Below are 26,828 nucleotides of genomic sequence, written 5' to 3'. Positions count from 1 at the left end.
CCAGTGGTTTGCAGCGCTGCTGCAGGACTTTATACTAGCTCTGTACGAGCGGTTTTATTTTTCTGCTTTTATATATGGACTATTTTACTTAAGCAGCTGCTTTTATTGTTTATATGGTGTTTTATTTTGACAGATTTTATCTCTTGGACCTTCAGATCCATCTTAAGCGCAGGGCAGTACTTAAATAGGGGGGCCAGTGATTAGTACTTCTGCAAACAGTAAAGTTATCCCCATTTTTTTTTTTTTTTATATTATGAAAGATAATGTTACGAGTAAACTCATACCCAACATGTCACGCTTCAAAATTGCGTCCGCTCGTGGAATGCCGACAAACTTTTACCCTTTAAAATCTTCATAGGCGACGTTTAAAAAAATCTACAGGTTGCATGTTTTGAGTTACAGAGGAGGTCTAGGGCTAGAATTATTGCTCTCGCTCTACCAATCGCAGCGATACCTCACGTGTGGTTTGAACACCGTTTACATATGCGGGCGCTGCTCACGTATGTGTTCGCTTCTGCGCGCAAGCTCGTCGGGTACGGGGTGCGTTTTCTGGCTCCTAACTTTTTTAGCTGGCTCCTAGATTCCAAGCAAATTTGTCAAACCCTGATCTATGCAATGAGGCCAGATGGAGGCCGGAGGAAGGGGCTGGAAGGGTGCTAGACATAGATTCCTGAAAACATCTTAGCACCCTGCTCAGTCCTCCTCTCAAGAGCCATCAACCCTGACACAAGCAGTGAGTTATATAAGCATACAAATACCTTGATGGGTGGATGTCGGTCCAGAGGAGTAGGCATTCCTAGGCAGGCTGTATTTGCATAGAGACTACTAAGGAAACTCGCATATGATGCTCAGCCTCCATTATTGAAAGAACTGAAATCCAATGTATGAAAGCCACAAAGTGAAGAGGGCAATGACTTGCTGCAGCTTTTTATGTGCAATGAAATCAAAGTAAGCGATTTTAGTACAGGAGATGAGCCTACAACTGTGCAAGACTGAAGGGAAGGCTGGAGTTCAGCTTAATGTACACTATCTTGTCAAAAGTATTGGGACGTCTGCCTTTACATGCACAATAGCTTTAATGGCATCCCAGTCTTAGGCAGGTGTCCCAATACTTTTGACAATATAGTATATATATATATATATATATACAGTACGACTGTAATCAAGGTGGAATGAGTGGACTTTTCTAACTTGATTGCAGTTGTACTTTTTTCCCCAGCCACACTGACTGAATGATTTTACTTGATGTCTCGAGTTGTTCATTAACCCAACTTCTCAAAGTCAGCTGAAATAATATTATGTGACACAACATGTTTTTGTTAATAGCTGAACTTGAGGCGAAAAGGAATTTTCAAGAACTTTATAATGCTCACTGACCATCGTGTTTTCATGTTCACTGCAGCCAGTAACTGGTTCTATCAGCTGTTCTCCTCGCATACTGTGCCCATGACCTGAGCGGGTGACACCATGTTATGGATGCACGGTTATTACTCTAATGGGCTTACAGTAATTCAAATTGGTGAAGAGAAGAAAATTGAGTTGCTACTGTACAGGACGCCAGGGATGGGTCCTCACATGTCCCCTTTCTTTGGGGTGTGGTTCCTTTAAGGGGGGTGATAAAAGACACAAGTACTCAGGGGTTGTCACCAATGCAGCATGAGGGGTTTTGGGGGGGTCCAACTGGAGAGGAGAGAAATGAGTTACAGTTTTCCCAGGATTTTATAAGTTCTTTTTTGGGACCTGGAATTCAGAGTCTCAGAGAGACTTTGGTTGTTGATTGGCAGAGACCCTGCTAGACTCTTGCAACCTTTCCTGACCAATGAAGCAGGCAGGGACTTCAGAACCCTGATAAGGGACGAGTGTTACTGGTGGTGAGCCATAGGTTTGTTTTCATATCGGAAGCTATGAACTATTTATGACATTGCTTATTTAGGCTGACGAGAAGCTATTTTGTTTTGCCTGTTTCTGAAAATAAAGACAGTTTTGCTTTTACAAGGTCTGCTGGCTGGTGACCCAAGGCTTACCAATATCACATTATTTATGGTGAAAATTCCTGAATATTATTTCAATCCAAGGTAAATTTGATTGGTCGACACTGACAACAACTCCAGCTATGTGCTCATTTGCCTTTCCATTGTTTAAATCAGTGGACTCCAAATTGCAGCCTTCGGGTTAGATGTGGCCTTTTGCTTGCCTTTATCTGGCCCTTGCTTTCATTGATACGAGGCACTATTTCTCCCACTGACCCCAAGGATGAGGCACCATTCCTTCCAGTGAGGCATCATTTCTTTCCACTCACACCTATAATAGGGTACTATTCCTCCCACTGATACCAATGATGAGGCTCTATTCCTATCAATGATACCTACAATGGGCACGGTTCCTCCCACTAGTACCGATGATGGGGCACTATTCCTTGCTCTCACTGATATCAATGATGGGGCACTATTCTACCCACTGACACTTACAATGGGCACTATTCCTCCCACTGATACCAATGATGAGGAACTATTCCTCTCACTGATACCAATGATGGAGCATAATTCCTTCCACTGACACCACAATGGCCACTATTCCTCCCATTGAAACCAATGATAAGGCACTAATCCTCCCACTTAAACTAATGATGGGGCACTATTCCTCTCACTGATAACAATGATGGAGCACTATTCAGTACAGTGAAGCATAATTTCTTTCCACTGAAACCTACAATAGGGCACTATTTCTCCCACTGATACCAATGATGGAGCACTATTCTTTCCACTGATACCAATGATGGAGTACTTTTCCTCCCACTGATACCAATAATGGAGTACTATTTCTCCCACTGATACAAGAGATGGGGCACCATTCCTCCCACTGATACCAATGATGGGGCACTATTCCCCCATTGATACCAATGATGGAGCACTTTTCCTCCCACTGACACCTACAATGGAGCATGATTCCTCCCTTGGATACCAATGATGAGGCACTATTCGTTCCACTAATACCATTGATGTGGCACCAGTGGCACCCTCCCCAGGCAGACAAAAACAAAATAGAAAACATTTATTTTAAGTGCACTGTGTTCGGGCGCCGGGCACAGTGCCCTATTGGAACCGTGACGTCTATGCAATCACGAGATTGCAGACAAGACGCCTCATTTGCAGGCTTTTGACCTGCCTTGTGGCGCTATCCATTGCACCAGAATACCTCTGCCCGGCGCCTGTAGTATCACTACGGCCGGGTGCTTTGATCGAGATTGGCACCGTCCTAAGACATGGACGGTACTTTCCCTCCAAGTTACGACATCACTTCCGCTTTCCCTGTGCCAGCGATAAACTTGAAGTGACGTCAGCAGCTCCGTGGAACGCACGGCCCGAGCGGAGCAAAGGAGTAAATAAGGGTCTAGGCATGTACATGCGCAAATTATGCTCAAAAGGCTCCTCTCCGAGCGCAGCGTTGGGGAATTTTTTCATGCTTCTCTTAAAATAGAGGTCTAAACACCCAATGTGCATGGCCCCATAGGCTAACACTGAACTGCGTTTAAAGGCGCTGTAGATAGAGAAGACATGGCAATGGCACAGAATGTGCAGAATCTTTAAAAAGTGTTATATATTATACATAACAGCCATCTGTGCTCACAAGAGCTCCCTTTATTTCTTTATACATTTTTGGGCTGATGAAACAATTATAAAGCATAATTCAATTCTGTAATTGGCTGTCTGGCCAGAGTCCCCCTTTAACTTATTCCAGACAAGACTTTCCCAGCCATGGATGTATTTCAATCATCCATCATATATATTCTAATGATATACACCGACAACAAATATATAAACTGCTGGCATTTCAGAGATGTGAAGTTCATGCAATGACTTACCCTGACACAATGAGATCTTTGTGCGCAGTGCTCCGGGGGTTGTCTTCTTTTTTTTCTATGTGATTGCGCCATATTTTCCGAGCAGCATTAAGTGAAATTCTTATACATGTGGGGGGAAAGCAGTGTATCCCAGGACATTGGAAATAAAAAAAAAATAATTCTTTTATCTGAGGACGTTCCCAGATCTTACTAGGAAAAAATGGAATAATCATCTACATGGGTAGTAAGAAAAATGTGACCCTTGCTGCCTAAAGGGAACCAGTCCTGAGAGTTTAGAACACTGATTTTCTCCTATCAGGATAAACAGCGTTTACAAGAAACCAGTTTGCACGAGGCCTAGCGCTGCGTAAACATGACTGTTTTTCATGACGAGAAAAATGCAATTTTTTAAATTGCTTGTGAAAAACGGTCGTGAGTAGGCAGGCTCCAGAGCATTTTTCTCGACGAGAAAAATGCCCGAAAAAAATTTGCTCTATTTTTTCTTGTCGCTCTTTTTCACGTCGTGAAAAACGGTCGTGTGTACGCTTTAACGAGGGGGGAAAAAACGTGCATGCTCAGAAGCAAGTTATGAGATGGGGAAATTGGCGCCATTCGAATGGAACTTCCCCTTTATAGTGCCATCGTACGTGTTGTACGTCACCACACTTTGCTCAAGCATTTTTTTCTTTAACTAACGTGTGAATGCAAAGCAGGCTTGACAAATTTGCTTGGAATCTAGGAGCCAGCTAAAAAAGTTAGGAGCCAAAAAACGCACCCTGTCCCGCCAAGCTTGCCCACATAAGCGAACGCATACGTGAGTAGCGCCCGAATATGTAAACGGTATTCAAACCACACATGTGAGGTATCGCCGTGATTGGTAGAGCGAGATCAATAATTCTAATTCTAGACCTCCTCTGTAACTCAAAACATGCAACCTGTAGAATTTTTTAATTGTCGCCTATGGAGATTTTAAAGGGTAAAAGTTTGGCGCCATTCCACGAGCGGACTCAATTTTGAAGCATGACATGTTGGGTATCAATTTACTCAGCGTAACATTATCTTTCACAATATAAAAAAAAATTGGGCTAACTTTACTGTTGTCTTTTTTATTAAAAAAAGTGTTTTTTTCCCCCAAAAAAGTGCGCTTGTAAGACCGCTGCGCAAATACGGTGTGACAAAGTATTGCAACGACCGCCATTTTATTCTCTAGGGTGTTAGAATAAAAAATATAAAAAATGTTTTGATGGTTCTAACTAGAGGGAAGGAGATGGCAGTGAAAACAGTGAAAAACACATTAGAACTGCAGTTTTGCTACTTGTAATGTAATGTAACCTGTAATGCCAACGGCCCCCACAAGATGGTGCCAGATCACAGAAGAAAGCTGAGGCCTGCAGAAGGCCGCAAAGCCGTGGCCTCAATTACCGGCCAGTAATTGAGGCCACGGCTTTGTGACCTTCTGCAGGCCTGTTTCCTTCTGTAAAGGCCGCAAAGCCGTGGGCTCAATTACCAGCGGGTGCAGGCCCGCCGCGATCGTGCCCCGCGCCGGCCAGTAATTGAGGCCATGGCTTTGTGGCCTTCTGCAGGCCTCAGTTTCCTTCTGTGAAGGCCGCAAAGCCGTGGGCTTAATTACCGGCGGGCGCGGGCCCGCCGCGATCGTGCCCCGCGCCGGCCAGTAATTGAGGCCGCGGCTTTGCGGCCTTCTGCAGGCTTAAGCTTCCCCAGGCGCCAGGTCACAATTTCTTGTCACAATTGCGATCGGGCACCCGGATTTTGTCGAGGCCTGTTTTACACAGTACAGAGGATTAACCCCTTAAGTTCCACAGTGAGTATAACAAGCATGGTATGCTGCACATATGGATTATTTTTAATGTTGTGGGTTTAGTAACACTTTAATACATAACTAAGGATTTCTACAGTATTATGGATTATTCCGAAAGCACAGCATAGGAGAGTAGCTTGCTTTGCAGCTACCTTTATTCGACTGACACCCTAGTCATATAAGAGGCGAGTCACTACTGTGATGATTCACTGGCATTCTACAAACAACTTTCTTCTTTTAGCTAGGCTGAAAAGTAACCATGCTAATATTGTAAAAAGGAGACTACAGCTCCATCTGCTGGATGTAAAGAAGAATACACAACATTTATATTTCATATTGACCTACATTTTTTTTGGTTTATTTTACTTTAGACCATAGTAAACATAGAAATGATATATGTATAAAACCACTATATACCCAAATTAACATGTACATTATGACGTGGGGCTTTTGTACTGTTTGAAAACAGAAAGGTGTGTGTTAAAAATTTCCTATAAAGGAAGAATCAAATTGGTTTCTAGACAAAGGCACTTGTGATACATGAGAAGCATTATGGAGGTGTTGAAAGCATTAGCTTTGTTCTTTTGTTTACAGCTGCATTAGTCAAAGTGATATCCATAAACTGGGTGTTTGAATCCTGAGCTCCTCACATAGATCCAAACATGCAAGACAACTTAATTACATAGTGATTGAGCCTTTCTAAAGAAACTTACAGTGCTAATGAGCAGTTATCACATGCTTAGTAAGACAGTGTGTTAAAAGGATAAGTGCTAATGTGTCTAATACGACATGCGGTAGCATCCATGGCCATGCGTGTTAGCAGAGGTCCAGCTATAGGAACAGAATTATTCTGGGCTCTAATAAGCTTTCACTCACCCAACCCCGTGTAATCACAGAGATTCCTGAACTCAGAGAGGATTAGAGTTCAATATCAATTATCCTTCAGGAATTCGGCCTTTGAAAGAGACCTTATAAAAGTCTAATTGGCTTTCCTACAGATGCAGAGATAGAATAGGAAGCCAGCATTACAATATCACTTTACATACTGTACACGCGGTTCATAGTAAAAACTCAAAACAGAATAAAATTCACCGGTAAACATTAAAGCCTGAATCTCGGACAATATTTTTTTTAAATGCCCCCTAAGGAGGTTTAGAAAAATACTCACCTTGAGGCCCTTTTACATCAGACGTGGGACTGTGTTGAGTGGCTATTCCAGTGAAGTCTCACCACAAGACAAATGCTTTGTTGTGGTGCTGTTTGGGTGGTGCTTGCGGAAAAAATGTGAGGGGTACTTTTTCCCAGCACAGCGCAACTTGAGACAATCCACCGACTTGCACCGAATAACAGTCAAAAGAACATAACGAGGTTCTCTGACTTGGAAAAAGGAGACCCTCAATTGTCCAGGGATCCAACACTGTCCTCATCCGTGGTGGTTCTTCTCCGGTCTTCGGTCGCCAGCAGTGGCATCTTAAAGTGTTACTAAACCCACAACAGTAAAATCAGTGCGTATTTGCAGTAAAGCATGCTTGTTATATTCAACGTGGACCCTAAGGCGTTATCCTCTACATTGTGTATAAAGGCTGTGCGATCATGTCTACTCTGATACTCCTCTTCTTTAACTGACTCCAATCTATCTCTCAATAGAACAGAGCATTAGGAGTCAGGCTGCACATGCTCAGTTTGGTGTGTATTGCTAGATAGTTGTTTTGTTTTCTTGGTAGAGTGCATGTGATTAGCACAGGGCCAATCAGCACTGTCCAGACAGGGGGTCAAGGGAGAATGAAAACTCCTCCTAAAAGCTTAAAGTGGTTGTAAACCCTCGTGGGAGAAGTTACACGTATAGGTAAGCCTAGATTAAAGCTTACCTGTAGGTGCTTGCAATATCTATACGGTCTCGGAGATATTTGCAATTTCCCCGAGGGGGAAGGGCACGCTGTGCCGTTGCAAGCTGGGGTCATGCATGCGCGGGAGTGATGTCACACAACTCACACGACTCCGGCCAGTCACAGAGCCAGAGTTTGTGGCCCCCTGGAAGAAGAGGGGTGAAGATGGACGCTCACTGCCTTGGAGGAAGACGGCGGCACTGCAGGCTTCTCCTGCAGGTAAGTGACACATAATGGTTATGCTTTAACCTTGCAGGGAGACATAGAGGAAGTAAAACCCATCAGGGTTTACTTCCTCTTTAAGCAGACACTGATACAAGTAACAAATGAAGAAAACGTACCACTCCAAGCCCTCAAACACTTGTGATCGCTCCCGCCCTATTACACCGACAGGTGCTAACTCTGCACTAATCCATGGAAGAAAGGAACATCCTCGACTGCCGCACTCTGTAGAAGCTAATTTTATTCGAAAATGCCAAAGGATAAAATCCAAACAATACAAAAATGTAATCCAAAAAATCATCCAAAAACAGTCAAAAGCAGATAGTGGACATGCAGGGACAAAATGGCTGACGCGTTTCACATCATAGTTTGATGCGTATTTAGCAATTTATATTTACAAAAGCTTATGCATTTCTATGTCCTGTGTATTGTGGGAGACCAGATATATTGAATGCAGGTACTGGGTTAAGCAACACTTTAACTGTGGGCATCCAGCCTATGACTCCTTGCAACTTTATAACCAGATGTCCACTGTGCAGCTTTCTGGGACCTGTGACTTGTCCCAGAAGGCTGCTGGCAGGGAGGGGGAAAGGATAACTTATATTCGGTTCGGCTAGACCAGTGGTCACCAAACTGCAGCCCTTTGCCTGCTTTTATCCGGCCCTTTGGGTACTATTTCATCCACTGATACCAACAATAGGGCATATTTCCCCCCACTGACACCAATGATGGGGCAAAATTCCCCCCACTGACAATTAACAATGGGGCACAATTCCTCTTAATGACATGAACAATGAGGCCCAATGACATTAATGGATTGGGCACAATTCCTCTCAATGATACCAATGACGGAGTCCAATGACATCAACAATGGTGCACAATCCCTCCCACTTACACCAATAATGAGGCACAATTATCCTCACTGAAACAAACCATGGGACATTATTTTTTCCCACTTATGTCTGGACCTTTTCTACTCCCGCTGGCCACAATCTGGTCCTCCTAAAGTCTAATGGACAGAAAATTTGCCCCTTGTTTAGAATGTTTGGAGACCCCTGGCCTAGGCAATCGTGCAGAAGTAGAAGTGGGTACCTGTTAAAACTAGGTACCTGCTCCTACCTTCTCAATAAAATGTTTTCCAAATGTTGCATAGGAGGAAGAGTGGAACTTCACCTTTTGGGTGAAGTTCTGCTTTAATGAATTATCACTTTGTGACATTTTAATAATGTCCGTTAAAAATAAATAAATAAGTAAACAGTGGGATCTGCCGCAATCAGCACTGCAGTTAACAGGCCGCATTGAACTACACGCCAACTACTGCATTGTAACGCAGCAGGTGGTGTAAATAGACCCTCAATCTTTCCCATGCAGTACCTCTTCTCTGCCACAAGATGTCCTCAGTCTTCCAGGCTGAATGACGACCAGCACCATAAATACAGGGCTTCATGGACCCACCCCTGAGGAGGCATCATCACAACACCATAAACTCTGTATTCATGCAGAAAGGGGCTTATGTCATCATCCAGGTCTGCCCACCACCAAGAGACTAGGAAGGGGACCCTGCGCATCACATTATCATACAGAAGATATCAGAAAAAGGAAACTGTAACCTCTTTCAAAAATCATAAAATACAGCTTGGAATTGAGGCCTCCAGAGAGGAAGGGGGTCCTCGGTGAGGTAGGGGAAGCCTGTAACTGGCTTTTAAAGTAAATGTAAACCCAACTGAATAATGTTTAGTTTGCTAAAGCAGCCCTCGGGTCCCCGGAAGCTTATCCTCGGAACGCACGGGGGGGGGGAGGGGGTGCGTTCCTTGGATAAGACTGACAGGCGTCTCAGCCAATCAGGTTGGCCGGTTCTGGCTACCGGTAACCTGATTGGCTGAAGCGTCATCGAGGGCAGGAGAAGACATCGAGGGTCGAGGACGTGGATGGCTGACTTCAGTAAAGGTAAGTGATGGGCGGGGGGGGGGGCACAGCGGCGACGAAGGGCATAGTGACATCAATGGGCACAGTGGCGACAATAGGCACAGTGGCGACAATTGGCACAGCGGCATAAATGGGAACAGTGGCGACAATTAAAGGGCACCGTGATGACAATAGGCACAGTGGGGACAATTGGCACAGCGGCATGAATGGGCACAGTGGCGACAATTAAAGGGCACAGTGATATCAATGGGCACAGTGGCGACAATGGGCACAGTGGCGACAATTAAAGGGCACAGTGGTGACAATTGGCACAGTGGCGACAATTGATGGCACAGTGGCTGTGTTTGATGGCATGGCACAGTGGCTGCATTTGATGGCATAGCACAGTGGTGACAATTGATGGCACAGTGGCTGCGTTTGATGGCATGGCACAGTGGCTGCATTTAATGGCATGGAACAGTGGTGCGAATTGATGGCACAGTGGCTGCGTTTGATGGCATGGAACAGTGGTGCGAATTGATGGCACAGTGGCTGCGTTTGATGGCATGGAACAGTGGTGCGAATTGATGGCACAGTGGCTGCGTTTGATGGCATGGCATAGTGACTGCATTTGATGGCATGGAACAGCTGTGACAATTCATGGCACAGTGGCTGCGTTTGATGGCACAGTGACTGCATTTGATGGCATGGCACAGTGGTGCGAATTGATGGCACAGTGGCTGCGTTTGATGGCATGGAACAATGGTGACAATTGATGGCACAGTGGCTGCATTTAATGGGCACAGTGAGGCTGCATTTTTTTTTTTTCGTTTGCGCCCCCCCAAAAATTTTAAGCACCAGCCGCCACTGGACAGCAGCAGTAAAGAAATTATACTACACTAGTAAGTTCCAGCAAGACCCTCTCCAGAGCTGTCAGATCTGCATGATAGGAAAACTTTCATTACAGCTAACTATGTGCAAGCGACTCCCAATCTCAGTAACAGCAGGAGGCTCTGCAATAATGGGGGACGTAACACGCTGGGGGGGGGGGGGGCTGGCAGTTATAAGCATTTGACACTCTGATTCCTATTAAATTTGCAAGGATTGTCATTAAAAAAGTCAATTAAAAACAGAACGCAAGGATGTATTATTTTTGCTTTATAAAAAGCAAATATATTATATTACGTAAAACTGGGGACAGGGTCTCTTTAAGGTGTCTGAGATGTACCAGAAAAATAGTTTTAACCTTCTCCCTGGATGGATCTCTGATTTAATGTTTCCATAACAATGATATCTCTGCCGAGAATTAATAATAAGTTATATGGTTTTTGTCCTCATTTCTGACATTGACCCTGTGTTTGCACACCGGCATAAGGCTTAATGATCAGTGACAGAAAGCAATTCCCTGTCTATATGTGTTATCTTTTATCAACTGCGTGTTTTATTGATTTTCCTAATAACTTTATTACATTTTATCCTAAACTTGAAAGAGGCCTGCATTGTGTCTTTTGCCCTTAAGGAAACTGAACTATATTAATATACTTATCATAAAACATTAGTCTGAACCAGGCTTTGTAAACCTTTTTAACACAGAGCAACCCTTGAAAAAATTTCTAATCTTAGGGAACCCATGATTAAGGCCTGATGGCCGAAACGCGTTGGATTTTTGACTGCTGTTCACATGCCATAATAAAGTTATATTTTAGCCAACTTCCATGGCACTAGCCTTCCTCCCTTTTTTGTATGGATTACATGGAGGTTTACAGAGACTTCCTAGGCTGAGTGCTGTGTTATTGAGGCTCACCAGACATTGCACAGGAGGTAGTAGCTTGGATGCACCTGTTGCATTTCTCTGCTAACAATGACTCGACATAGTGCTGCAATGCAGGAAACCACAGTGAATCAGTGTGAAAGGGGCCTTAGTGTGGTGGTCAGTAGGAAGATTGCTCCTTATACTTGTGATCAGTAGGAAGAACCCCCCCTTACAAATAGATACAAAGATCATTGGTGTCAGTGGTTACTTATCAGAGAGCCAGAAATATCTCAAGGAACCCTTAGTAGCCAGTCCTGAATGATGAAACCAGCCCCCTTTTGCATCAATACAGAGTTTAGAGTGTTTTGATGATGTCTTCTCCCCCTCGGGGGCGGGACCTTGAAGCCCTGCATTCACAGTCTTGCTGGCTGTCATTCAGCCTGGAAGACTGAGGGCATCTTGTGGTAGAGAAGAGGTACTGCATGGGAAAGCTCTGAATTGAGGGTCTATTCACACCACCCACTGCCTTAAAATTTAGCAGTTGGTGTGTGGTGCGATGTGGCCTGTTAACTGCAGTGCTGATGCCCTGATCGTGGTCCCGCTGTTCACTAGACAAAGTCTATGGCAAAGCACGGGTAACCCACACAATAATAATGGGTACATTGTGCTGCACCTGCGCTGCCCAACAAATCAGTGTGAATAGGGCCTTGGGGTGGAAGTCAGCGTGACAATTACACCTATCATATGTGGTCAATAGGAAGAATCCCCTCTTACAGATAGATAAAAAATATCACTGATGTCACTTGTTACTTAAAAATCTGAGAGGCAGAAATTGCTCAAGGAACCCTTAGTAGCCTCTGGAGGAACCCTAGGGTTCCATGGAAGCCTGGCTCAGAAATGCTGATCTGAACCAATATCCATTTTCCTTTAACTCCGAGGCATGTCATTTTGTGATAGATCTAGATAAAATTTCTATTTGATAAGTTGAGCTTATTCTTTTATTAGAACAACTAAAATGTTTCTCGGTTTATATTCCTTTAATTTCTTTTTATATTTCCATATTTCTTTTTATATATGCATATGTATGTATGAGAATGATCAATACTGCTTATTTTCCTTGATAAGTTTTATCAGATATTGTTTTAAAGTAATGAACTCAGCATTGAAAATACAAGGGAAAGCTGTTTTGTTCAGAAGCCTCTACATTTTCTCCTTCTGCTTCTCATCTTTCAAATGTGTGTTCGGCTCATCCCCCCACTGCATTCCTAGAAAGCTTTTATTCCAAAACCCGGAAAAAAAACAAATGAATCTGATGGGGCAACACGAACAATAAAGAGGATGCAAATAATCCATAACAATCAGATATTAGCTTCCTTTAATTGGGTACATTAAAGGAACACTAAGGCTCCATTCACATCTAGGCATTTTCACGCCAGACGCCCGACGCTCGTGCCGCTGGAGGGGAGATTTCACATTGGTGTCTATGGAGATGGTTCACATCTCATGCCGAACGCCGAAATGCCTTACACCTGCCGCTTGAAAAAAAGTCCCGGACCCTTTTTTTCAGGCGGCATTGGCGTTTGGCCATAGACAACAATGTGTTGTCAAAAAAAAAAAAGACCCGTTTTGTCGCAGCAAATCGCGGGTTAAATACGCCGAAATACGCCGCGTTACAGTGTGAATGCGGCCTAAAGCCAATGGCTGCACTGCTACGAATCTAGCAAATCTAGCCAATCGACGGCCAAGACGCTGGGGGACACACACAACAGATTCGAGGCCCAGATAAGTAAAACGGGGGGGGGGGGGGTCTAAGTCCTGTAGCTCTCTCCTGAACCGTTCCTCTGTTATCAGCCTGATAACTCCTGACAAATTCTCTGACACCTCAGATAAAAGCAGCCTGAAATTTCTGTCAGGGGAGGTTGCTAAAATAGATTAATAGGGAGCTGGACCTATTGCAAAACACCTCGGAGGCCGCGTACACTCCATCGGTCCAAACCGATGAAAACGGACTGAAGTTCAGTTTCATCAGTCCAAACCGTCCGTGTGTACGCCCCATCGGTCTTTTGTCCTTCGGACAAAAATTAGAGAACTTGCTTTAAAATCGAACCGATGGACCGCTGACCGATAGGTCCAAACCAATGGTTAGTAAAAAAATGCATCGGTTCAAAACCCGCGCATGCTCAGAATCAAGTCGACGCATGCTTGGAAGCATTGAACTTCATTTTTTTCAGTACGTTGTGTGTTTTACATCACCGCGTTCTGACCCGATCGGTTTTTGAACTGATGGTGTGTACGCACATCAGACCATCGGTCTGCTTCAGCGGTGAACCGATGAAAATCGTCCGTCGGACCATTCTCATCGGATGGACTGGTCGTGTGTACGCAGCCTGAGAGTCTCTGCCTATGATGGGAGGGGGGTGTGTGCCTTTCCTCCAATCAGCAATTTTAGCTATCTTGGCTGTATGCCCAGACATCACACTCTGTGCTAACCAGGAAGAGAACATTTCCTAGCACTATCTGAACTTTCTAAACAGTATATAAATGACAGCAGATATACATATAAAATCTATGTAGGGAGATTTGGTTCATCTCTGTGTATCATTTGAGGCTGTTCACTTCACTGGGCGTATAGAGGGTTTACATCCACTTTAAAGATGCAGTTCATCCAAGACTGATACATCAGTTTTGCATAGATTCCCCCAGGTTGAGTTACTCCTCTTTTATACATAGTCTGGACATACAAATGTGAAGATTTCTGCATCCAAGTTCTAAGCTTAACTCATCTGCAATGACCCATGCAAGAAAGACTGATGGGCATTCTGAAGGTGACCCACCTTACTGTAGGTTGCAGGTTTAAACGTTGGTTACTACAGGGCTCGACAAATCCCGGGCGCCAGGTCGCCATGGCGACTAGAAATGGGGCCCTGGCGACTTGGCTTGGAAGGGGGGGCAAAAAAAAAAAAAAAAAAAAAATTTTTTTTTTTTTTTTTTTTTTGAGCTGGGGCCATCTGGTGGTGAGCCGTTGGTATTACAAGTTATTACCACCAGGTGTGAGCTGGCGCCATCTGGTGGTGGCCGTTGGTATTACAAGTTAAGCATTATAAGTTAAACAGCAATTCTAATGTCATTTTTCACTATTTTCACTGCCATCTTCTTCCCTCTAATTAGAACCCCCAAACATTATATATATTTTTTATCCTAACACCCTAGAGAATAAAATGGCAAACGTTGCAATACTTTCTGTCATGCCGTATTTGCGCAGCGGTCTTACAAGCGCACTTTTTTGGTGAAAAAATTACACTTTTTTAATTAAAAAATAAGACAATAGTAAAGTTATCCCCATTTTTTTTTTAATATTATGAAAGATAATGTTACGCCGAGTAAATTCATACCCAACATGTCACGCTTCAAAATTGCGTCCGCTCGTGGAATGCAGACAAACTTTTACCCTTTAAAATCTTCATAGGCGACGTTTAAAAAAAATCTACAGGTTGCATGTTTTGAGTTACAGAGGAGGTCTAGGGCTAGAATTATTGCTCTCGCTCTACCAATCGCGGCGATACCTCACGTGTGTGGTTTGAACACCGTTTACATATGGGGGCGCTGGTCACGTATGTGTTCGCTTTCTGCGCGCAAGCTCGTCGGGACGGGGCGCGTTTTCTGGCTCCTAACTTTTTTACCTGGCTCCTAGATTCCAAGCAAATTTGTCAACCCCTGGGTTACTATCTGTCAAGTTAAATCGTTTAGAAGAGGTTGTAAAATGTCCCGTGTACATTAAGCCTTACAGCTGCTATTTAGGAAACAGTAATCCTAACTCCAGAGCAGCACAACAGCACTTCAAAACAGTAAAAAAGTGTATCTGATGATAATCAAATACCAATCCTTATGTTGTTGTTTTTTTTTTTTTTTTTTAATACAATCTAAAATGACAATTGCATTTTTGGGGGGGGGGGGGGGGGGTAACTCATTAAGACCCACACATTCTATATTATAACTCTCTGGCAGCCAATCAGAAGTAAGCATACAAATTACCAAAGTTTGAGATTCCACTGGGGTTAAAAACTGCTCGTTGCAAAAGGCAATTCAGTAACCTGTGTGCCAACCTCGGATCCCGGGAACTGCACAAACAAGTTTTACTGCTATTTAATCCAAACCACCTCTAGATGGATACATAATGCCCTTGCCGTGCATTGCACTCCTCAGTGTGTAATACTTTTATTTGCAGAAGGTGAAATGTCAATAGTCCACGCAAGAAGAAAGTAACACACAGGAACAACACAAAACAGCAAAAATCCTTCCTATCGCAACCTGACATATTGCAGAAGAAATGTCTGGGCCAAAATCACGAGGGTGATTTTTTTTAACACATCACAATAGAGTTGGCAATTGTGCAAATGTTTTCAATCAATCCCTGCAATTACAGGTTCAGGTAACATGTCCTTTCTTTTATTACAAAGGCCATAATCATTTTAGGCACAGAAGTGATGATCAGGCCATTTACAGAGCCATTCCTACCATGGGTGGATTTTGTCCCTGACAGCGCCCTCTATGGGTGACTTAGTACAAGGTATTCGTGGTCCTTTGCCTACATCGAGTTGTAATGTTCCCTGTTGAAGCACCAGAATTTGCATCCAAGTATTGCTTCCTCAGGAATACAAAGAAAGAGGAATACTTGTGATAAGGAGGAGCAGGTTAGAAGCAACAGGCAGGGCTTCTGGGTGACCTTATAACAGTGGTCTGCGGCACTCAAAACTGTGGTTCTTTGGGGCACTATTTCACCAACTAACAGTGTACATGGGGCACCATTCCCCGTAGTGACGCCATCAATTGGGCACTATTCTTCCATTGATACCAACAATGGGGCATTGTTTCTTCCATTAATTGATGGTGCAGTGATGTTGGGGCATTTTCTACTCCCACTGGCCACAGTCCGGCCCCCCTAAAGCCTTAAGGCCAATAAACTGGCCCTTTGCTTAGAAAGTTTGGAGGCACCTGCCTTATGGCACTGGCAGGTGGCACTGGATGGCACTAGTTGTCACTGGCAGGTTGGCACTAGCAAGCACAGACGATAATGTAGCTGTGTGAAACTCCTCTCTGCAAAACCATCCAAAAAATTTCCGACGGAAAATCTGATTGTGTGTACGCGGCCATAGGCTTCAAACTAGTAAAATGTCATGCAGAACCAAAACTGATATACTATATGCTGATATTGAGATGAGCCTGGGTGAGGAGGGGCACTGACCATAGAGAATAATGGCCTTCCACAAGACACATGGGCTGAGTGAAGGTGACAACTATTTAGGGCCGAAACAACTAATCGATTAATCGACAACTAATCGATTATGAAATGTATCGATTACAATTTTCATAATCGATTAATCGGCCAGTAACATAATGGGGTTAAAACAAACTAAAATTAGCCCTTTATAGTACAAAAAAGCAAATTGCTACTGTAAATATTACTTTCACTGTCCCACAGTAAAAAAAATGAACTCCTTACAGTAGCGATTATTTGCTCTTTTTGTACTTATTTTTGTTTTTTTAACCCCATTATGTTACTAAACATCTCAGGTCTGGGTTCACACCTCTGTTTTTTGGTGCTTTTTGCAGAAACACACTACAGTTCATTTACATGTTTTCCTATGGGACACATTCACATCCATGATTTTTTTTTTTCAGCTGCTGCGTATTTGGAAAGGGCAAGGACTTTTTAACGCAAAACGATGCCATTTTTTTTTTTTTTTTTGGTTCAATATACTTCAACGGAGAAGCTGCAGAAAAGCATGTAATGTGTTTTTGTGGCAATTTGTGTTTTGTAATCTGCCCAACAACAAATCCAGCCCACAGCAGCACTGTGTGCTGGATCTGTGACAACTGCAGTCACAGATCCAGCCATCCATCCCTGCGCAATACTCTGCAATACCCCCAATACTCTGCAATACCCCCAATACTCTGCAATACCCCCAATACTCTGCAATACCCCCAATACTCTGCAATACCCCCAATACTCCTCAATACCCCCAACACTCCCCAATACTCCGCAATACTCCAATACCTTGCAATACGTCGCCTATGGGGATTTTTAAGTAGCGAAGTTTGGCGCCATTCCACGAGCATGTGCAATTTTGAAGGGTGACATGTTAGGTATCTATTTACTCGGCGTAACTTCATCTTTCATATTATGAAAAAACATTGGGCTAACTTTACTGGGTTTTTTTTTTTTTAAGCACAAAACTGTTTCTTTTTTTTTAAACACGCGTTCAAAAAATTGCTGGGAAAATACCGTGCAAGATAAAAAGTTGTAATGGCCGCCATTGTATTCTCTAGGGTCTTTGCTAAAAAAGCATATATAATGTTTTGGGGTTCTATGTAATTTTCTAGCAAATAAATGATGATGTTGGAGAGAAATGTCAGAATTGGCCTGGGTGCTCCAGAACGCCTGATGGTGCTCACTGTATGTTGGGCCTCTGTATGTGGCCACGCTGTGTAAAAGTCTCACACATGAGGTATCGCCATACTCGGGAGGAATAGCAGAATGTGTTTTGGGGGTGTAATTTGTGGCATGCATATGCTGTGTGTGAGAAATAACCTGCTAATATGACAGAAACTAGATTTTTTTTTTTTAACCAAATTTTCAGTCTTTTTTCTTTTATAGCGCAAAAAATAAAAAACCCAGAGGTGATCAAATACCACCAAAAGAAAGCTCTATTTGTGTGAAAAAAAGGACAAAGATTTCAGATGGGTACAATGTTGTTTGATTGAGTAATTGTCATTCAAATTGTGAGAGCACCGAAAGCTGAAAATTGATCTGGTTAGGAAGGGGGTTTAAGTGCCCAGTGGTCAAGTGGTTAAAAATGCTATATTTTTTTTTTAAGGCTATTATTCGATTAATCAAAACAATAATCAGCCAACTAATCGATTATGAAAATAATCGTTAGTTGCAGCCCTACAACTATTTTCTTCTATAGTCAAGTAGCTAGATTCAGGTAGGCCGCCCTAACTTTGCGGCGGCGTAGTGTATCGTATAGCTATGAAGAAGCACTAAGGCATAGTGCGAAACGTCAGCTTTTCTTTTGTTGTGCTGTTTTTTGCTGTGGCATGTATTTTGTGATTTTTAATTAAAGGAGGAGTTTTTATGGAGTGCGGCTGTCCCAGCTTTTTTCCTTCATCCTAACCGGCGTAGTGTATCGTGTTTACACTACGCCGCCGTAAGTTAGAGAGGCAAGTACATGATTCACAAAGTACTTGCCTGCTAAGTTACGGCGGCGTAGCTTAAATGCAGCGGGCGCAAGCGCGCCCAATTAAAAATAGGCTGAGGGGGCGTGTTTTATGATAATTTGGTTTGACCTGACGTGATTGACGTTTTTGGAACGGCGCATGCGCCGCCCGCCTACATTTCCCAGTGTGCATTGCGGCTAAGTACGCCACACGGTCCTATTGATTTCGACATGGACGTAAATGACGTAAAACCCTATTCACGGACGACTTACGCAAACGACGTAAAATGTTCGAATTTCGACGCAGGAACGGCGGCCATACTTTAACATTACTATTCCAGCTATTTGATGGAATATCTTTAGGCCTGCTAATGCGTTACGTAAACGGCATATCTGTACTGCGTCGGCCGGGCGTACGTTCGTGAATAGGCGTATCTAGTAATTTACATATTCTACGCCGACCGCAATGGAAGCGCCACCTAGCGGCCAGCCTAAATATTGCACCCTAAGATAGGACGGCGCAAGCCGTCGTATCTTAGATAGGTTTAAGTGTATCTCTGTTTGAGAATACACTTAAACTTAGGTCGGCGCATATTCCGAGTTAGGTCGGCGTATCTACTGATACGCCGGCCTAACTCTTACTGAATCTAGCTATTGATGTGTCATGAGAGTTTAGACCAATCCAACCCTAGGCAGGCCAGCCATTAAAAACGGACATTTCCCCAATCTTCAATCTACTTTTATGAGGATTAATGGTACACAGTGGCTGTCTAATCTGCAAAGTGTTTCCTGTGTATAGTCCACGCCAATATACAGTAGACATGTTTCCAGACCACAAAAATGCTTTCACATTATACGGCCTTGAATGAGATGTTAATGCATGGAATCTGACGTTTTCTTTTTTTTTTTTGAAAATGTTTTATTGATTTTCTACAGGCACATTCAACAAATAGTAATGTACAATTGTTGTTACAGTATCGCCATAGAATGACACACAGGTCAAACAGTCCTACACAATAAACCATTACCCCTTCCTGAGAATTAAACACCCCATCCCCTCAACGGAGGGACAATATTCTACGGGGCACCCTAATAGGGCTAAATTTGCCCCTCGGTCATAAGAAACCAACAAACAGTGGAAATAACGGTTAGAACTCCAACCATGCATACCCCGCCAATCACACACCTCCACACACACCCACTCACAACCTCATCCCATACAGACATCCCTACCCTCCCCTCCCCTCCCCCCACATCCAAACCACACACTGCCCCTCTCTCACCCCCCTGCGACCCTCAGAGCCCTCCACGCCCCCCCCCCACCCGCAGCCATTTATGACTGGGATAGCGGGGTGTCCTTCCAGAAGGAGTCCGCTATATCCAGCCAGGGTTGCCAGATCTTGCTGAACTTTTTGTGACAAGCCCTGCCCTTATATATACACTTAAACATGGGTAAAACTTTATTAACCATACGGTATAGCATTTGGATATCCGGTGCAGAAGTGCTCTTCCAATGCAACAATATTAACTTTCTGGCATAGAACAATACAATTCTTATCAGAATTCGAGCATGAGTTGTAGGTACAGAGTAGAGGTCGACCGATATGGGTTTTTCTCTGGCCGATGCCGATGCCGATATTTCGAAATCGGGGCAGCCGATGGCCGATATATGATGCCGATTTTTGCGGCCGATATTTTGGGCCGATTTTTGGATTGGGATGCATTGTGGAGGAGGATGGATGGTGCTGGGCGTGGGTGGGAGATGCGCTGTGGAGGGGGAAAGATGGTGCTGGCTGTGCGTGGGGGATGCATTGTGGAGGGGGATGGCTGGATGTTGCTGGCGGTGGATGTGTTGTGGAGGGGGATGGATGATGCTGGCCGTGGATGGGGGATGCGTTGTGGAGGGGGATAGATGGATGGTGCTGGCCGTGGGTGGGAGATGCGTTGTGGAGGGGGATGGCTGGATGTTGCTGGCCGTGGAGGGGAAGAGATGGATGGTGCTGGCTGTGGATGGAGGGAAGGGGGTGGATTGATGGAGCTGGCCGTGGGTGGGGGATGCATTGTGGAGGGGGATGGATGGATGGAGCTGGCCGTGGGTGGGGGATGCATTGTGGAGGGGAAGAGATGGATGGTGCTGGCTGTGGATGGAGGGAGGGGGGTGGATGGATGGTGCTGGCTGTGGATGGAGGGAGGGGGGTGGATGGATGGAGCTGGCTGTGGGTGATGCGTTGTGGAGGGGGATGGATGGATGGAGCTGGCCGTGGGTGGGGAATGCATTGTGGAGGGGGAGATGGATGGAGCTGGCCGTGGGTGGGAGATGCTTTGTAGAGGGGGGTGGATGGATGGAGCTGGCCGTGGGTGGGAGATGCTTTGTAGAGGGGGGTGGATGGATGGAGCTGGCCGTGGGTGGGAGATGCTTTGTAGAGGGGGTGGATGGATGGAGCTGGCCGTGGGTGGGAGATGCTTTGTAGAGGGGGGTGGATGGATGGAGCTGGCCGTGGGTGGGAGATGCTTTGTAGAGGGGGGTGGATGGATGGAGCTGGCCGTGGGTGGGAGATGCTTTGTAGAGGGGGGTGGATGGATGGAGCTGGCCGTGGGTGGGAGATGCTTTGTAGAGGGGGGTGGATGGATGGAGCTGGCCGTGGGTGGGAGATGCTTTGTAGAGGGGGTGGATGGATGGAGCTGGCCGTGGGTGGGAGATGCTTTGTAGAGGGGGGTGGATGGATGGAGCTGACCGTGGGTGGGAGATGCTTTGTAGAGGGGGGTGGATGGATGGAGCTGGCCGTGGGTGGGAGATGCTTTGTAGAGGGGGGTGGATGGATGGAGCTGGCCGTGGGTGGGAGATGCTTTGTAGAGGGGGGTGGATGGATGGAGCTGGCCGTGAGTGGGAGATGCTTTGTAGAGGGGGGTGGATGGATGGAGCTGGCCGTGGGTGGGAGATGCTTTGTAGAGGGGGGTGGATGGATGGAGCTGGCCGTGGGTGGGAGATGCTTTGTAGAGGGGGTGGATGGATGGAGCTGGCCGTGGGTGGGAGATGCTTTGTAGAGGGGGGTGGATGGATGGAGCTGGCCGTGGGTGGGAGATGCTTTGTAGAGGGGGGTGGATGGATGGAGCTGGCCGTGGGTGGGAGATGCTTTGTAGAGGGGGGTGGAGGGATGGAGCTGGCCGTGGGTGGGAGATGCTTTGTAGAGGGGGGTGGATGGATGGAGCTGGCCGTGGGTGGGAGATGCTTTGTAGAGGGGGGTGGATGGATGGAGCTGGCCGTGGGTGGGAGATGCTTTGTAGAGGGGGGTGGATGGATGGAGCTGGCCGTGGGTGGGAGATGCTTTGTAGAGGGGGGTGGATGGATGGAGCTGGCCGTGGGTGGGAGATGCTTTGTAGAGGGGGGTGGATGGATGGAGCTGGCCGTGGGTGGGAGATGCTTTGTAGAGGGGGGTGGATGGATGGAGCTGGCCGTGGGTGGGAGATGCTTTGTAGAGGGGGGTGGATGGATGGAGCTGGCCGTGGGTGGGAGATGCTTTGTAGAGGGGGGTGGATGGATGGAGCTGGCCGTGGGTGGGGGATGCATTGTGGAGGATGAGATGGATGGAGCTGGCCGTGGGTGCGAGATGCTTTGTAGAGGGGGATGGATGGATGGAGCTGGCCATGGGTGGGGGATGGATATATATAAAATGTGTGTGTATACAGGAGTATGTATATGAGTTTGTATACAGGAGAGGGGTGTGCTCTGACATGTACACACTGTTCCCTCCAGCACTGCCCATTGGATGACACCTGTGAGCTCCCACGTGAGTAGAGTACTATCACTAGAGAGCCGAGGCACCTATCATAGATAATATGAATACTGTACATTACCCCAGTATCAGGCTGCCAGCCTCCAGCAGCACGAGAAATGAATCCCTCAGCCACGCTGCTGGTAGCCTCAGCCTGCGCGCCGGCCCCGCCCCCCTACCTCGGCAGCTGCAGTAGTTGTCTGTGCGAAGAGATCACAAAAGCTTCCTGCATGCTGGGACGGTGGCGAGATTACTGAACATGGACTCTAGGCTACGGCTGGAGCTGTAGCCTAGAGCCCATGTTCAGTAATCCCGCCACCGTCCCAGCATGCAGGAAGCATTACAAGTGTGATCTCCGCACAGACAACTACTGCAGCTGCTCGGGCTTGTGACATGTTTGCTTTCTGCTACAGCCCGCCGAGGTAAAGGGGGGGGCGGGGCCGGCGCGCAGACTACCAGCAGCGTGGCTGAGGGATTCATTTCTTGTGCTGCTGGAGGTGGAGCGGGACTTAGTGTGGCAGCCGAAAATCGGCCGATTTTTTTACAATAATCGGCCGATGCCGATCTCTTAAAAACGGTCAAATATCGGCCGATATATCGGCCGACCGATATATCGGTCGACCTCTAGTACAGAGTCATTGAGCACCCCCAGCAATCCAGTTTCCGGAGTAAGAGAAACCGATACATGTAGATTGTCCTTAAAAAAAGAGAACAAGTCCCTCCAGTACGGTACAACAACAGGGCATGACCAGAACATGTGTAGGTAATCAGCCTCAGTGGAATCACACCTGGGACAGGAAGCACTAGACATCAGACCCATGCGGGTCAATCTGGCAGGAGTATAGTGAAGCTGATGGATAAATTTGAACTGTACATACTGATCACACAACCCCACAAGATCAAGGAAGCACACCTCCGAGGCCTCCTCCCACCCCTCCTCAGACAGCCCCGGAATGTCCACCTCCCATTTCCGTCTGGCAATCTGAAAGGGTTTAACCCCCGCCGCCTGGAGGCGAGTGTAAAACGTTGTAACCAGTTTCTCGATATCTGAGTATGACATGAGCGCCTCTAGAGGCGATTCCGTGAGCTCCAGGGTCAGACCCCCAAATTGAGTCCGCACCGCGTGGCGGAGAGACATGTATCTGAACAGACAGCTCTGCTGTAATATAACAGTACGTGCCAATCTGACGTTTTCTAGTCCATCAGAATTGCAGGAATGTGGAGGTGTTCCGTCCTGGAATTTAAAGTGGTTATCAGCGGAACAGAAGAATCACGATGAGGAATAAGAGCTCTGCACACAACTCTCCCCCATTCACTTAAGAGTGGAAGTCCAGGCTTTTCCCAACTAAACTTAAACCAGCCCTGACCCCCTTCTAACTCCTCTTCTAGTCATCCTATAAAAAGAAGATGCTTACATCTACCTATTCTAAGGATGCACCGGTCAGGTCATGTGATCACCCCAACGGCCGGCTTCAGGGGAGAGGAGAGATCACCAACAATGGCTGAAATGCCTGAGCAGCGACGTCACCCATAGGCTTACTATGGGGCATCCCTGGTCAGGGTCACTGTTGGGAGCATCTTACTATAGGAGCTGTGAGGGTCGTGGGCATAATGGGACGGGCAGGCTGGAGGATGGCGTCTTTCATTGATCTTGTCCTACTATTTTCTAATTTTCTCCTTTTGGTTATAAAAACTGTGGTTGTTGTCAGTATTATAGCTTTTAATTCTAGAACATCCCTCTGAAGATGAAACCAATAGCGCATGGATATGCAATTAGTGGACCTCCAGCTGTTGCAGAACTACAAGTCCCATGAGGCACAGCAATACTCTGACAGCCACAAGCATGACTACCAAAGGCAAAAGCATGATGGGACTTGTAGTTTTGCAACAGCTGGAGGTCCGCTAATTGCATATTCCTGCAATAGAGGTACGCCTCACTACTGGGCAACATGACTTCGGTGGCCCTCACACGATTGTAGACCCAACTTCTTTCCGGTACACTATTGACCTTTATTGTCCAGCAAACTGCAATTATAACAAACAGGCGTGTTTTCCTACAATGTTTGCATATTACATTTATGGTCAGACGTTAACAATTTGCATTGGATATAGGCACTGCACAACGTGTGTGGCTTTATTTGAGACTTAACAAGCATTTTTAGTTTCAATATGTTTTTTAACACTATATAGGAATTGGGAAGCTTTAACAAGTATTCAAGTATTTTCTTTTGTTAAAGCTGAGCACCAGGAATTTGGCTACTTTGATAAATATGCAGGCAAGCTGTGAGTGAGGTCCATTGAGGTGCATGCGTTACACTACAGGGCTCTGAAAGGCGAAATGCTCTCACATACAGCATCTCTGTCTGCCCATCCCCACTGCTGCCCATTCACAGAAGCCTATGGCCCGGATTCACAAAGCACTTGCACCGACGTATCTCGAGATACGCCGCGTAAGTGCAAATATGCGCCGTCGTATCTGTGCGCCGTGCCCACAAAACTAAGATATGCCTAAAAACAGGCTTCATTCCACCGACGTAACTTGCCTACGCCGGCATAGAGTGGGCGCATATTTACGCTGGACGCATGTGGCGCTCCCATAAATTTTCTATTCAAATATGCAAATGAGGGAGATACGCCGATTCACGATCGTACTTGCGCCCAACGCAGGCTACGACTGGTGCGCGTAAGTTGTACGTACGGTGTAAAGTTATGCCCCATAAAGGAGGTGTAACTCAGCAGCATCCATGCAAAGGGCTGCACCAGGGAACACAAGCCGACGTATTTTACGTAGTTTACGTTGGACGTGAATATGACTAGGCGGAGGTTACGTTTACGCCGTAGGCAGTGATCCGGCGTATCTTAGGCAGTTGTTCCGACGTGATTGTGAGCATGCGCACTGGGATGCGTCCACGGGAAGGCGCATGCGCCGTTCGTTATTCATATCTGTCTGTCGCTCGGCCCATCATTTGCATGGGGTCACGCCTCATTTGCATGGCTCACGCCCACTTTCACCTACGCCGGCTTACGCCTAGGAAACCCAGCGCAGTTTTGGGAGGAAGTGCTTTGTGAATTCCATGCTTGCCTCTCTGCGCTGCGTCGGCGTAGCGTAAAGGAGATATGCTACGGCGGCATAAATGTGCGCCAGTGTCTGTGAATCCGGGCCTATGTATTTTGTGAATGAGTTCACAAAATACAAAACGCTCTGTAAATGGGCAGCAGAGAGGAGGGGTGGGCACAGCAGCTGCATCTGTAGTTGACGGAGCTAAGACAAGAAGGTCCACTGCCAGGGCTTTGGAACAAAAGCATTAGCTATCCTTTGGAAGCTCCGTAAAAATGTCAGGAGTAAATTAAAGAAAGTCCGTGAGGTGTTGTGCACATAGCATGCCTGCACATTTTTTTTAAGTGGCTGAATTCCTGGAGTTTAGCTTTATTGCTCCAGCCTTTGAGCCCTAACTGTCCCTATTGGAGAGATTTAGAAGTAGAAAGATAATAAGGTTCTAGGCTTTCTCCACTGTATCCAAATCTAAAAAAAACAGCATACTACCCAGTATGCACTGGTCGGTGACATCACAAGGGGGCGGTGCCCTGCCCCTTACCCATTTAAGAACTGCCACGTGGCGGAGCAGGCAGACGGCGGTAGCCTTCGTCACGGGCAGAGCTTTCTTATTTTATTTTGGGTCCAGCGGTGGCAGCGTGCGTCGTGATTGACGATGGATCTACATGGGGGGACATTGTTTTTTTATTTTTAATAAAGGACTTGTCAAAAAGTCTTGCTGTGTCTTTATTCACTTTTTTGGTAAATGGGTAGGGGCACTGTGCCCCAAACTCATTCACATAGGGGGTGTGAGATCTGGGGGGCCCCTTGTTAAAGGGAGCTTTCAAATTCAGATAAGCCCTTGCCCGCAGACCCCCACAACCACAACCTAGAGTTGTGCGGAAGAGGCCATTGTCATCCATCAACATCCCCCAGGCATGTGGCCTGGTATGGTATAGTTCCTAGTCTGCCAGGTTGCATGCTCAGATAAGGGTCTGGTATGGGGGGCCCCCCACACCGTTTTTTGGGAGGCGGGGGTTTCCTTAAAATCCACGCCAGACCCTTCGATTGGGGGGGAGCCCACAGTTTTTTTCTGACTTTTCTACTTATTTTCCTTTTGTTTACATTTCAGCTCATCGGTTGTTAAAGCGGTAGTAAACTGCTGAAAAAGAAGAAAGAAAAAAAAAAATCTGCAAGACAAAAGCATAATGTGCTGGTATGCATCGCATACCAGCACATTATGAAATAATTACCTTCGAATGCGTGCCCGGTCACAGCTGAGGGAGCTGACACGTTCCCTCTGCGTTTCTTCTGGGATCGCTGGCTCCCGCGCCGTGAGTGGCCGGAGCCGCGATGATGTCACTCCTGCGCATATGCG

General features: G+C 45.9%; 1 protein-coding gene across 7 annotated transcripts in view; it reads right to left on the bottom strand.

The window, feature by feature from the left end:
• COBLL1 (cordon-bleu WH2 repeat protein like 1) overlaps nt 1–26,828 on the bottom strand; it is a 219,976-nt gene that overhangs the window by 127,676 nt on the left and 65,472 nt on the right. The window contains exon 2 of one of the 7 annotated variants that reach the window (XM_040357848.1): nt 6,537–6,652. The exons of the other annotated variants lie outside the window; for them this stretch is intronic. The gene's annotated coding sequence lies outside the window, so the exon portion shown is untranslated. The remainder of the gene's footprint in view (nt 1–6,536; nt 6,653–26,828) is intronic. 7 annotated transcript variants of the gene reach the window in all.

Source organism: Rana temporaria, chromosome 6, assembly GCF_905171775.1.
Source record: "Rana temporaria chromosome 6, aRanTem1.1, whole genome shotgun sequence".
NCBI lineage: Eukaryota > Metazoa > Chordata > Amphibia > Anura > Ranidae > Rana > Rana temporaria.
This window is presented reverse-complemented; position numbering and strand designations above follow the sequence as displayed.